Consider the following 12,420-nt stretch of genomic DNA (forward strand, 5'->3'; position numbering starts at 1 on the left):
AGACCCGATAACCCTCCCCCTTCCCCCCTCACCCTACCCTCCTGCCACATCGCACCCCTCGTCGGCACGACCCTCGAACAGATGGACCGGGATGATTTTACCATAACGACTGGGTAATCCGAAACTGTACACACACACACACACCTAAAAATATATACAAACATGCACACCCCATCCTACACACTAGCACTCGCAGGATTTTCCCGACGAACCTCCGCTCAATATATACATTAACCAGGTCGATGGGTGGGTAGTGGAGCACGAAATATTTCGTTTACCGGGCACGTTACGGAATATCATTGTTCGTTCCGGGTCCACACAACTTTAAAACGCAAGTACCTATTTATTTTTTGGTAAGATTAAATATTCTGGAACAAAATTACAAAGAAAAAGTGTCTTAATACTCCTGTTAAAATGTACCTATCTGAAAAGTATTGAAATACCAAAAAAGTATTTAAATAATAGTATTCGAATAAGTAGGTGCTCAACAAGACTGCGTATGGACGAAGATGATTTAGTTGACAATATTTTTCCAAACATTTATACCTACAATTTGTTCACCATCACCAACACTGATAACGCATGAGTAGAATTATTGTAAAAATATTAAATAATGATATATTAGAGTGAAAGAAGTATATTTAGACAAGTATTTGTATGTAAATACTTTCCAAGTATTTCTACCTACTCGTTCTTAAATACTTACTGACAAAAGTACTTGAAATATATTATTTAAATACAAATAAAAAGGATCTTTTTATAAAATTGATTGACGCCGTCATATAAAAGATATTTTCTAAAAGTATTCAAGTAAGTAGGTACTGATACCTATTTTGAAAAGTAGGGGTATAAAATACGTATTTGAATACTCAGAAAAAAAAGTATTCGAGTACAAATACAGATACTTAAAATGTATACTCATAAATATACGAATAAAAACTCAAAATTGAAGTTAAAAGTCCGACCGTATTAAAACATGGCATAATGAACATTTGTCAAATTTGTTTTCAGAAACTTTCCAAATATTTATAATCTATAATAAGTATATGTATGACATAAAGACATACAATTCGATGTACAACTAAATGTAATTTGTAGCTTTCATAATTTATTGAGTTGTTTTAAATATAGGTATTTAGACAAATACCTATTAGTATTTAAAAAAAAGTATTAATATAATTTTAATGGTTTCAAGTACCTACCTATTGTATACTAAAGTGTACTAATGTTAAACCAATCGAACTTTTAACTTCAACTTTGAGTTTACCGCTTCGACTGTATTTTTAAATAGTGTATTGGAAAATTGTTAGAGGAACAACACCTATATTTCACCGTGCTCTAACGTCTTGCGTTTTTTGCATGTAAAAAGGTAGAACGAGCGCAATCGTGTTACACCCATATAGTCCTTATACTAGTAGACGGTGCATATAAGGACGCATGGGAAGACTGGGAATAAAAATTGGCCCCGGGAAACAGAGAACTTGGCACAAAATATTACGCAGCCCGTAGCAGTGTAGTGTGCAGAGTTTTTTCATTTGTTTTACATTTGATTATTTTTTTTTTTTTTGTAAAAACGTTTTTTATAAAGGTTTTCAAAACCGCATTCCATCCAAGGTATAATTTAGTAAAATATATAATTATTGTATTATGTATCTTTGGTAAGGAACAGGCACACATTGGTCGTTATTCCCACCAGTCGTGGAATTTGGTTTTCAAAATATGGCCAGACTGTACAATCGACCAAGCGTACCCAGTGAGGGTGTCTTTTATTTCGTAGTTGTTAGTATAATACCGTGCATCATGTAGGGAGGTCGTGAATCTTGCCAGAAAAATTTGTTTGTAGTAAGTACACAAGTATCGAACTATTGGAGACCGGAATACAGGCGTCGTATACATTCCAAAACCAGTGATCCTTATAAGTAATTCTTCTTGATATCTAGTTCAAATTTCATTTTCAATAGAATTTTTATTTATGAGAATTTTATTAAACAAAAAGTTAGTATGTGATTGCATAGAACCAATTTTTTTTTTCAGAGAGAAACATAGAAAATACGAGTACTGTTATAAATAATTTTGAAGCACCGAGACGGTCAAGTAGAAAAAATTAAACTTATATTCAAACAGTTATTGTACCAGTGCAGCGTTAAACAATTACTAAGGTAATAATAATATAAAATAGTTATTGTCAGATGTCTTTTAACTTCCTAAAATGTATTAACAATATTTTTAAGGTCACTATAATAGAAGTTTATTTATAAAATATTGTTAAGGTACAAATAAGTTGAATCTATTTTTAACAAATAGGTACTTCGAGGTTTAATGATACTTATAACTTTTACATAATTTACAAGTACCTATGTTATCGTAGGTACATTTGCCCCGGTTTCTCCAGAAGTGTTTTTATTTTGAATATTATTTATGCATTTGCATTGAATTTATGTTAATATTCTGGGTTTTGTTAATAGTCAAAAATCAATATTGTCTAATAAATAATAAGATAATCAATTTGATTGACTGTCAAAATATATTTTTAAATTATAATTACTTAGTTTTCCACAAAATCAATTTTGGTTTTTGGTGTAACTCTAAAAAAAATGAACGTATATACATGACATTTTTATCGGTTGTTTATATTTGCATTTTCAATGCACGATAACATTTTCAAAATATTTTGATTTGTTTTGAACTGTTTAGGAACATTTGCTGTTTTCAATTCTATTAGACTTTTTTCTATGATTGTCAATAAAACTTTATGTGTTAGGTATAAAAGATTGAACCTTTAATACAAGGCTCCTACTATATTGTTACAAAGACATTTGAAAATATTAAAAGTCCTTAGTCACAGTTTATTTAGAAGCATTTAAAGTTTAAATTTTGACAAACTACGGAAAAGTCACGAAAATTAGCAAATTAATTTGAATTGAAAATTCATAAAAATACCAAACATCTATTTCCTGTAAAATAATATTTGATTACCGTAACTCTATGCTATATTCTAAAGTATCAAATAGTTTGAAATAACTAAGTGCACTTTAAATTAATAACAGAAATATATAATATGCAATTTATAAGTGTTCTTAAAATCTATTCATTGAGAAATTTAAATTCTAAGCCTAAGATTAATATACCTATTGATTTTATAATGATGTGTTCTTGTGATTTAAGTAATAAAATTAAGGAAATTCTAATAACTAAACATAAAAGTTCACACTGAATAACATAAATTAACTAAATGATAAACATGTTATTTAACAAGTGGAGACTCATGGAGGGGGCTATTGGTGCTAGGGAACACTCTGGCATGAAAGACATCAATAAAATAAATTTGTATTATAAATTACATGATCTAAAATAGATTATAATAGTATGGTTAAATTATATGTTTTTGAGCCCCCATGTTAAAATATTCTGGATTGGTCTGATATTAAACATGATATTTGTTGAAGCAATGGATTTTTTAATTCTTCAAAATTATTAATAGAATTTACATTTATTAAAAATTCGATACAAGAGTTATTAAACACATAATACTAAATTAATATTACTCTTAAAATGTTTATTATAATTATGAACAGAAGCAACATTACTATTCTTATATATAAACATAATTTTACAAATGTTCAGTATAAAATTAGTTTTTAAATTATAAACGTTTAGCTGATCATAAACAAGTATTGGTGAGTAGAGTATATCAGTTTTTTTTCATAATTGGACTGTTATAATCTTTCTGTTTCATACACATGGGTTTTCATGCAGAATTATCTTAATATAATCATTAGAGGAATTGTTTATTTTAAAAATAATCAATTCATCACTAGAAGTATGTTCTATTCTTTTTTTCTATGTCGATTTGATTAATTAGATTAAAAGAGCTTTTGAGAAGTAGGTCTTAAACTATTTTATGCTTAGTGGCATTTAGTTTCCACATTATTAAAAAATAGGATATTGTAATAACACATGAAATAATAAAAGTAAACGTTGCAAAGCAAAATGTTGCTATGTTGCTTTTGATATAATTATAACTATATTATAAGTATAATAGTTTTACAAAATATCAAAAATGTATAGCATAGTATAATATAATATAAAATGACTTCGTTTATAATATAATGTATAAAAGTATAACATTATAAGTAAACCTTAGGTTCTGAGCAGAGCGATTAATCTATTAGTCTTACAATAATTTATTTATTTATTTTTATATTTTTATTTTTTGTGTCTGTCGTCACCTTTTGTGACAGTAAAAATGAATCAAATTTCAGCTTCAGTATCTTGTTCTATAAGTGAATCTAGTAAGTGCATTCGGGATGTAAAAATTCCTAGTGGTATTCAAAACTGCCAGGGAGTACAAAAAATTAAATTAAGGAAACCGTGATATTTAACGCAAAACCGATTTTGGTTTTTGGTGCATCTTAAAACAAATGATCGTAGATACATGAAATATTCTCTAAATGTTTATATTAGTATTTTCAAATGATCAAATTATTTTGAGTTAGACATTCATAATGATTTTCTTTTTGAATCTAATATTTGAATATTTTATAAAACATTCCTCATGAGTTTGTCTAATATTCTAAGATTTTGACATTACATAGAATTCGTAATCAGTATTTATAAAAAAATAAGTCAAAACTAAATTCAAGTGTCAGTGTTGAAAGATAACCATATCCTATTATAATTGGAATTAGTTTTAGTTCTTTTACATAAATGATTTGTTATTTTAGCATTAAATAATATATATTTTATATACACATAAATTAAATTTATTTTATTTTATTTATTTAGGATTTGGGACATTATTCTTCTTTACCTGGCTACATAACTGATGCTGATGAAGAGGAGGTTGAACCACCATTTTTCCGCCACCAATAGTAATTTATAAATTCATTCATTAATGTTGTTTTAAAATAATTTTTGATGTCTGTTCATTGAAGTAATTATTGTTTATTTTGTAGAAATGTGTAATTGAAGAAGTAAAATCAATAGCAAATGAGAAAAAAAAATAGAATCCATATTCTATGCCGTTACTAATTAAAGCTGTGTGTTTGGCCTCCAATGATATTCATGTATTGAGCATAATAATATGAATGTCAATTCAAAAGCATAATATGTTATAATGCTGATGTACAGGTGTCAAAAAAAAAAAATTAAGAACGTACTAGATATGTGAAATGTTCATTCTAAAATTAATTTTAACTTGTGATTTAAATCCAATATTACAAGCAAATAGGTACTGTAAATTTAATATTTTTTCAGGTTATATAAATAAGTTGCCTGTCCCTAGTTTTCTAGCATCCTTGTACCACTATTCCATTCACCTAAGATTTAAATACTTATCAGTGATCATAAAATAATCGTACAAAACTCAATCTTAGTTCTGATTTAAAATAAAGACCTAAAAATGTACCCATGTTGTCATTAATAAATTAAACAATTTAAAAAAGGATAATGATAAAAAAAATAATAAATTCCTTATTTACTTTTTTAGAAATCTTAATTTACTACCCACTTTTGACTGCCAGATCACATATGAATATCTTCTTCTAAACTACCTTCAAAATAACCTATACGTCATTTTGTATAGACAAGTCCAAATATTCCAGAACATTTTTCAATATTATAAATATTTTCTAAAAGATTTTCCAACTCATTCTTTGTTCTAATAGGCTTATTATATTTGTATTTTTTTCCATATATTTGTATAACTGGCACAAGGCTATTATAAAACGGTTTCTTCAAAAAAAAAAATAAAAATGTTTGACTAAAAGCTGTTACAGTTTGCACACAAAGTTCTAGAATAGCATAAAATAATTTAGGAAATTCATCATTTTTAGAAATTTCAATGACGACTGGGCTCTTTATTTCTGAGATTTCACACAACTTAATGAATTTCCTTAAGAGATAGGTTTTAATAATGCAATTTGATTGTCAATGAATTCTTGACGAATAACGGACTTAGAGGAATATTTATCCTGAATTCTTAATGTTGAAGTTGCTTCCTGATGTACTGTAACGATCTTTGCTGTGATACTGCTTTCGTTTTATACACAGAACAACTTATATGACGTGGATGATTTTTACTTAAACTAACTTATGTATACGTTTGACAAGCAGTAGAGGAGAGTTTATATTTGATTTTCGTTGTAATTTTATAGACATAGGACTTTCGGATGATATTGTTAAAGATTAATGTTACTTCTATAACTTTAGAATTCTCTATTGGTTTCAAATTAATGATCACCAAACTTTTTGCTGATTTTTTTTTTTAGTTTTTATTATTTACGATTTACAAACAAAAATCATCAATTTAAGTGAAAGTATCATGTGTAGAACATTTATCTGTATTATATGAAAGATTATTGGTTTATGGTATTTGATTGTAATATTGGATTTAAATCACAAGCTAAAATTTATTTTGGTAAGAATATTTTTCATTATTACGTAATACATTGTTAATTATTTTTATTGACGACCGTTCATCCGCTTTATTTTATTTTATGCTTTTGAATCAACCTCCATATGTGCTCAATACAGGAACATCATTAGATGCAGGCCGCATAGTATTAGTAGCAATTAATGCTGTACAGTCGTCAACAAAATTGAAGCAATTACATCTCCTCTAATGCTCGACAAAGATATACATAACTTGGCTTAAGTAAAAATCATACCCGTCATATAAGTTGCTCTGTGTATAATATGGAAGCTATATCACAGCAAAGATCGTTACAGTACATCAGGAAGCAACTTCAACATTAAGAATTCAGGATAAATATTCCTCTAATTCAGTTATTCGTCAAGAATTCATTGACAATCAAATTGCATTATTAAAACCTATCTCTTAAGGAAATTCATTAAGTTGTGTGAAATCTCAGAAATAAAGAGCCCAGTCGTCATTGAAATTTCTAAAAATGATGAATTTCCTAAATTATTTTATGCTATTCTAGAACTTTGTGTGCAAACTGTAACAGCTTTTAGTCAAACATTTTTATTTTTTTTTTTGAAGAAACCGTTTTATAATAGCCTTGTGCCAGTTATACAAATATATGGAAAAAAATACAAATATAATAAGCCTATTAGAACAAAGAATGAGTTGGAAAATCTTTTAGAAAATATTTATAATATTGAAAAATGTTCTGGAATATTTGGACTTGTCTATACAAAATGTATGGGTTATTTTGAAGATAGTTCAAAATATATTCACGCCTTCATTACCTGGATGTCATCAATGGACCAGAGGTTTACGTTAACCAAACACATGTGCATTGTCGCCAAAAAACCTTGCTCAGCATCCGCACTGACTATGCTCATGTCCAACGTTAGAGTTCCATGCCAGTGAAAGCGGAGACTACTGAGCTCAGTATTCGAGAGCTAGGTATGGTACTTGTTTGGTTAAATCAAGTGGTTGCCTAGGATAGGACAAGGGCCATACTGATAAGACCGCAGAGGACAGCTCAGGGTCATCTCAGCGTACCGTACAGTTTCCGACGAGGCATCGCTAATTCTGACTGCCATGCCACCAGCCGAACTCCTAGGTCTGAAAAGGTTGAGGATTAGGAATTGTCTGTGCGCTCTTATCCTTCCCAGAGGTCCAGCCGATCTGCCCAAGTATGCTATTAGAAGGGAGGAACGCAATACGACGATTGTTCAACTGTACAAAGACGTCACAGTCGCCGCACGTCATTCCTGACGTCGGATGTAGATAGCGAGATAAATATCGAAGGTGCAACTGACATCACATGACCCAGGCCCGGAGGGACATGGCTGTTTCCAGCACTACCTGCACCGCATGGGAAGGGCTGCCAGTGCAAAGAACAATCGCTATGACAGCAATGCTAATACTTCCGAACACACATTGTTTGAATGCCGGAAATGGAGCAGTATAAGAGAAGTGCCCAACTCAAGCAACTTACTGACCTCTGAGTCTTTCCCTCCACTAAAACTAATTACCCTTGCATTAGAGGGTCTACCCTCTGAGTCTAAAGAAAAGATGACAGTCCTCAGAGACGCTGAAGAATTTCTGGGTGTTCTACGTGATGTTGGAAAACATCCTGACTGCGAATAATGGAAATGCAGCCGGCCGAAGGAAGGTGACACGATCCTTCCGGTAAGTGTCTGCCCCCTCCCAACAAGGTGTATGAGGTAATAAAAGGGGTGTGCTTATGCCGGATCGCAAAGAGGAGAATCAGAATGGAATGTCAAGGATGGAGAAGATTTGAAGTAAATATGGTACGTTTAAATTTTTTAATTCCTGATAAGACATAGAATTTATTATACTCTTGAAAGTCATGTAAAACATAGTTATGTATTTTACTTAACTTTTATAAATTTCAAACTATTCTGAACTTATAACAAAGTGTAAATAAATAATCATAAGAGAATATTTTTAAATGACTATGAGATAAAAATACAGAGTAGATGCAAAAAGTAAATAATGATAAAAAAAATATAAGTATAATAACAGTTATAATTAATACTTAATATAAATGAGTTTTGAGAATTACTCATAATTTTTAGATCATATTAAGTAAGATACAATTAAATATTTTATGTTATAAACTATCAAAAATGTTTTATGGTTAGTACAAAAAGTATAATATGTCATACCGTGATTGCTAGGCAAAACATCGTAAGTTAATTATATCAAATTGTTCAAGTACAGCCAAAACCTTTGACGTGTACCTATTATGGGCTAATATAGATTAGACGATGTTTTTATCCAATATCTCATAAAATTACCGGGTAATATTATGATATTATGTTGTTACATACTTCTATCAAAATGTTTACAAAAATTCAATAGATCTTATACAGGCAAAAATACATTGAAAATGTCGCATTATGAGCTTTTGATACGTGTTCAAAGAATTATCATTATTTGGCCTTTAAACCTTGTTCTTGTGTTTTAAATTATATATTATTAGTAAGTAAAAGTTAATGTTTGTCGGAGACTAAATTTAAATTGGTTTGATATACAGCAGTATTAATTTATTTAAATTTTAAACGGGCCCGACCCAATTACAAAAAATAAATAATACTAACAGTCATTCATGAATAATAAAACGAAAATAAAGATAAATAATGTACAAAGAATATAAAATACTTATAGCTATGAATTAACAAGTATACAATAAATTGTATGATGTTTTTTTTCTTTTTAAATAGTTCTTATAACAATGTTATCCTCTTCAAAATTACCTTCAAAGTTTAGTGTCATGGTAAGATAGAATACGATCTAATTTTTGCAAAAAGCTATTTTACTCTTAAGTTTACTCATATACCATAAAAAACAATTTTACATTAATGCGTTTTATATATAATGGATGACCTGAGGGATGAAACCAATATTGCTAAGAAATCCTCTTAATAATGATATTTCATCATGTGCTTGAACTTAAGCTACATATCAATAAATTCTTTATAAGTTGTAATGTATTTATATTATTTGTTCACAGTATTAACATGTATTTATCAAGATGTGATGAATAGAATTTCAGATAACAACCAAATTGGCTGTAATACACTCACTCTGAAAAGTGGTATTTTCTCTTATCTCCAATTATGTCTATGGCAATTTAATACAACACATAGTTTATCGGGAACATATTTGTGACAAGGTAATTATCCTGATCCTCTAACAATTCTATACCGAGGACAATCGTTTTTATTTGCTTCCTTTGTTCGACTTAGATGCCAATTAGCCACAGCCTTGGCACATTTAGCTGTGGGTTTCAAGTTTGTTTGACAAAGCTGAGGTATTTAAACTGTTCCAAGTTCGCTTATAAAAACGACAGACCTTGTCACATCAGAGTTGCCACTATTTCAGAACAATAAAGTTATATGTAATATAACCCCAAAAATAGATGGTATTGAGATAAAATTATAACCTGATTCACCTAACTAATGAATTAATATGTTGTTTGCAGTAATTAGATATTACAAATTATATGCCTAAAAATATATATTTCATTTTATATAGCAAATTAATGTACCTATGTTTATTTTTTTGCTTTATGTTACAGTTTAACAGCTTATAAATAAATGATTTTTGTACTCGTAATAATCTTGTATTATGTTTTAATTTATACTTTTTAAAATAAATTAGTGTATTTTCATAGTACGTATGTGATATCAATTATGTATCTACCTATTTTTGCCACTGTATTGTTTATAAATTAAAAAAAAGATAGATAATTAATAATTGGTCACTGCTCTACTGTGCGCCTGCACAATAGATGTTGAGTGGGTAACTGTAATAAATGTGTTACATTTAAATTTTTACTGTATAAGAAAAACAATTTTCAGCGGGAGTAATCTGTCAGCCAATATTGTGTGTATGTAATTTTTTTTGATATTGCTATTAATGTAATTAATTTTTTGTCACGCCTGCACCGAAAGTTTGGTTTTCGACCACTATTGAAGCGTTGGAAAGCAACCTTTTGCCGTCCAGCGGGCGGCAAAGAGGAAATCCCCAAAAGTACCGAGCGGAAAAGAAGAAATCCCCAAAAGTGCCGACCGCCGGGCGCGTATCCCCATGCACAACTAGAAACTAAAATGTATACTTACCACGGTCCTTACAAAACATAAACTTTTGGTTACATCTGAAATATATATTATAACCTCCTTGCATGACGCATAAACATTTTACCATATTTTGTAGAATAATCTATAATTGTTGCATATATGCCTGCATAACCTTTTCCATGAACGCATGGGCGTGACAAAAAACTGTGTGGCTCACTTCCCACCCTTGGCACACAATATACTTTTTAGTCACGCCTGCACCGAGAGTTTAGTTTTCGATGACGGTTGAAGCGTTGGAAATCGAACTTTATCTGTCAATCTGGTGGTAAAGTGGGAATCCCCGTAGGACAGGGCGGTAAAATGGAAATCCCCGAAAGTACTTAGCGCACATATCACGCGTATCTCCTGCACAACCAAATATATCAAAATCATATTAATTCAAATCTTGATAATGTGTTGGATAACCACGGCATTATTTAACATAACTTAGCGCCACCGGCTATGTATTATCGTATTAATATTATTATTATCGTTTGCTCGAGTAACTATCGGTGATTATCGATGATTTTGATAAATATTATTACATACTAATGTAGTAATGTGTGTGGATAGATAAATGACAGTGACCCGTAGGTAAGTTACAAATACCTATATGAATGTATAATTTACAACCACGTCCAACAGGAGTTGGGAATTGAGGTGAATAATAAAATAATACTCGTGTTTACAACATTAAACATTATGTCGATGGCCAAGAGGCTAAAAGTTGTATGTCCCAAACACTAAATGTTACATGAGAGCAGTTTTAAGATTTTAAATTATTCTACACCAAATAATTTGTGATGTAGATTTTTGATTTTCGGTGTTGCAACTGATTAATTTGTAAAATATTCTGTAGATTACATAAATTATTACTTTTAGGTATAACATTTTTTTAAAAATATAATTATGATGTTTCTTTTAAATTTAAATGTGACTTGTTATGAATGGCAATTATATAATATAAGGTTTTGATGGACATATTAAAAGTTGTTAATTTAATATAAACTCTAATTAATTTATTATATAAATAATTAAAATGTACGTAAGATTGATTTTTTTGATATAAAAATGTAATTTGTTTATATAATTTTATTGCAGTAAAAAGGTAAAAAATATAAAAAATATTGGTATTTTTATTGAATGTGGAAAATAATAAAGTAATTTTTTTCAACAAATTTTTAGTCAAATACAACCTGTGTTTAATGACATTTTATGCCAATAGAAGATATCATATTATTTAGTGTAATTTTTAATTAAACATTTTTATTATTTAAAATAATAGGACATATTTATTCATTTTTTATAAATAGATAAACAAATTCAATATTATCTAAAACATTACACGTCCAATATTGAATGAATTGTTTTTGACGAAAGTAACAATAGTCCGGATTTGTTATATTTGTCCGCTTAATTATTTAGATCATGTTAAAATATTTATTGTATGTCTCATTAAATAAGTACTTGTTATATGTGTGCACTAAAAAAACCTATCTTGCACTAAACACACAAAAATGTAAGTATAAATAAAATATGTTTTAATTATGGTATTGACTTATAATGTTCTACCGAATCAAAAAGACGACCCAGATAAACCCTATGGACTAAAAAAAACGATGTTGTGCAGGTGTAGGTCGAGACGTCTGTTGACACCAGTGGTCTCGAGAAAAGTGTTCGGACCATAGGCGCACATTGGGTGTGCATTTAGGGGGTGCTAGAATAGTTTATGTTACAGAGGTCCGTGGGGGGCTTTTTCCCTCACACCTCCCTTAATCCTAATACTATAAATTTTAAGTTTTACGTTTTTGATTAGAACTTTGATTTCGCGGGGTTACTTTGATACCCATATATTTTTAT

The 12,420-nt window shown here is 29.5% G+C and overlaps 2 long non-coding RNA genes across 2 annotated transcripts; both read left to right on the top strand.

The window, feature by feature from the left end:
- Nucleotides 1-1,798: 1,798 nt before the first annotated feature.
- On the top strand, nucleotides 1,799-5,721 carry LOC100569079. Its single transcript, XR_003840220.1, has 4 exons — nucleotides 1,799-1,919; nucleotides 2,035-2,159; nucleotides 4,786-4,871; nucleotides 4,956-5,721. It is a non-coding gene; the product is annotated as an uncharacterized LOC100569079 (long non-coding RNA).
- A 59-nt stretch (nucleotides 5,722-5,780) lies between these two features.
- Nucleotides 5,781-10,003, top strand: LOC115035060. The gene is made up of 3 exons (XR_003840219.1): nucleotides 5,781-8,226; nucleotides 9,453-9,614; nucleotides 9,688-10,003. It is a non-coding gene; the product is annotated as an uncharacterized LOC115035060 (long non-coding RNA).
- The last annotated feature ends 2,417 nt before the right edge of the window (nucleotides 10,004-12,420 follow it).

Source organism: Acyrthosiphon pisum, chromosome X, assembly GCF_005508785.2.
Source record: "Acyrthosiphon pisum isolate AL4f chromosome X, pea_aphid_22Mar2018_4r6ur, whole genome shotgun sequence".
In the NCBI taxonomy this organism is placed as follows: domain Eukaryota; kingdom Metazoa; phylum Arthropoda; class Insecta; order Hemiptera; family Aphididae; genus Acyrthosiphon; species Acyrthosiphon pisum.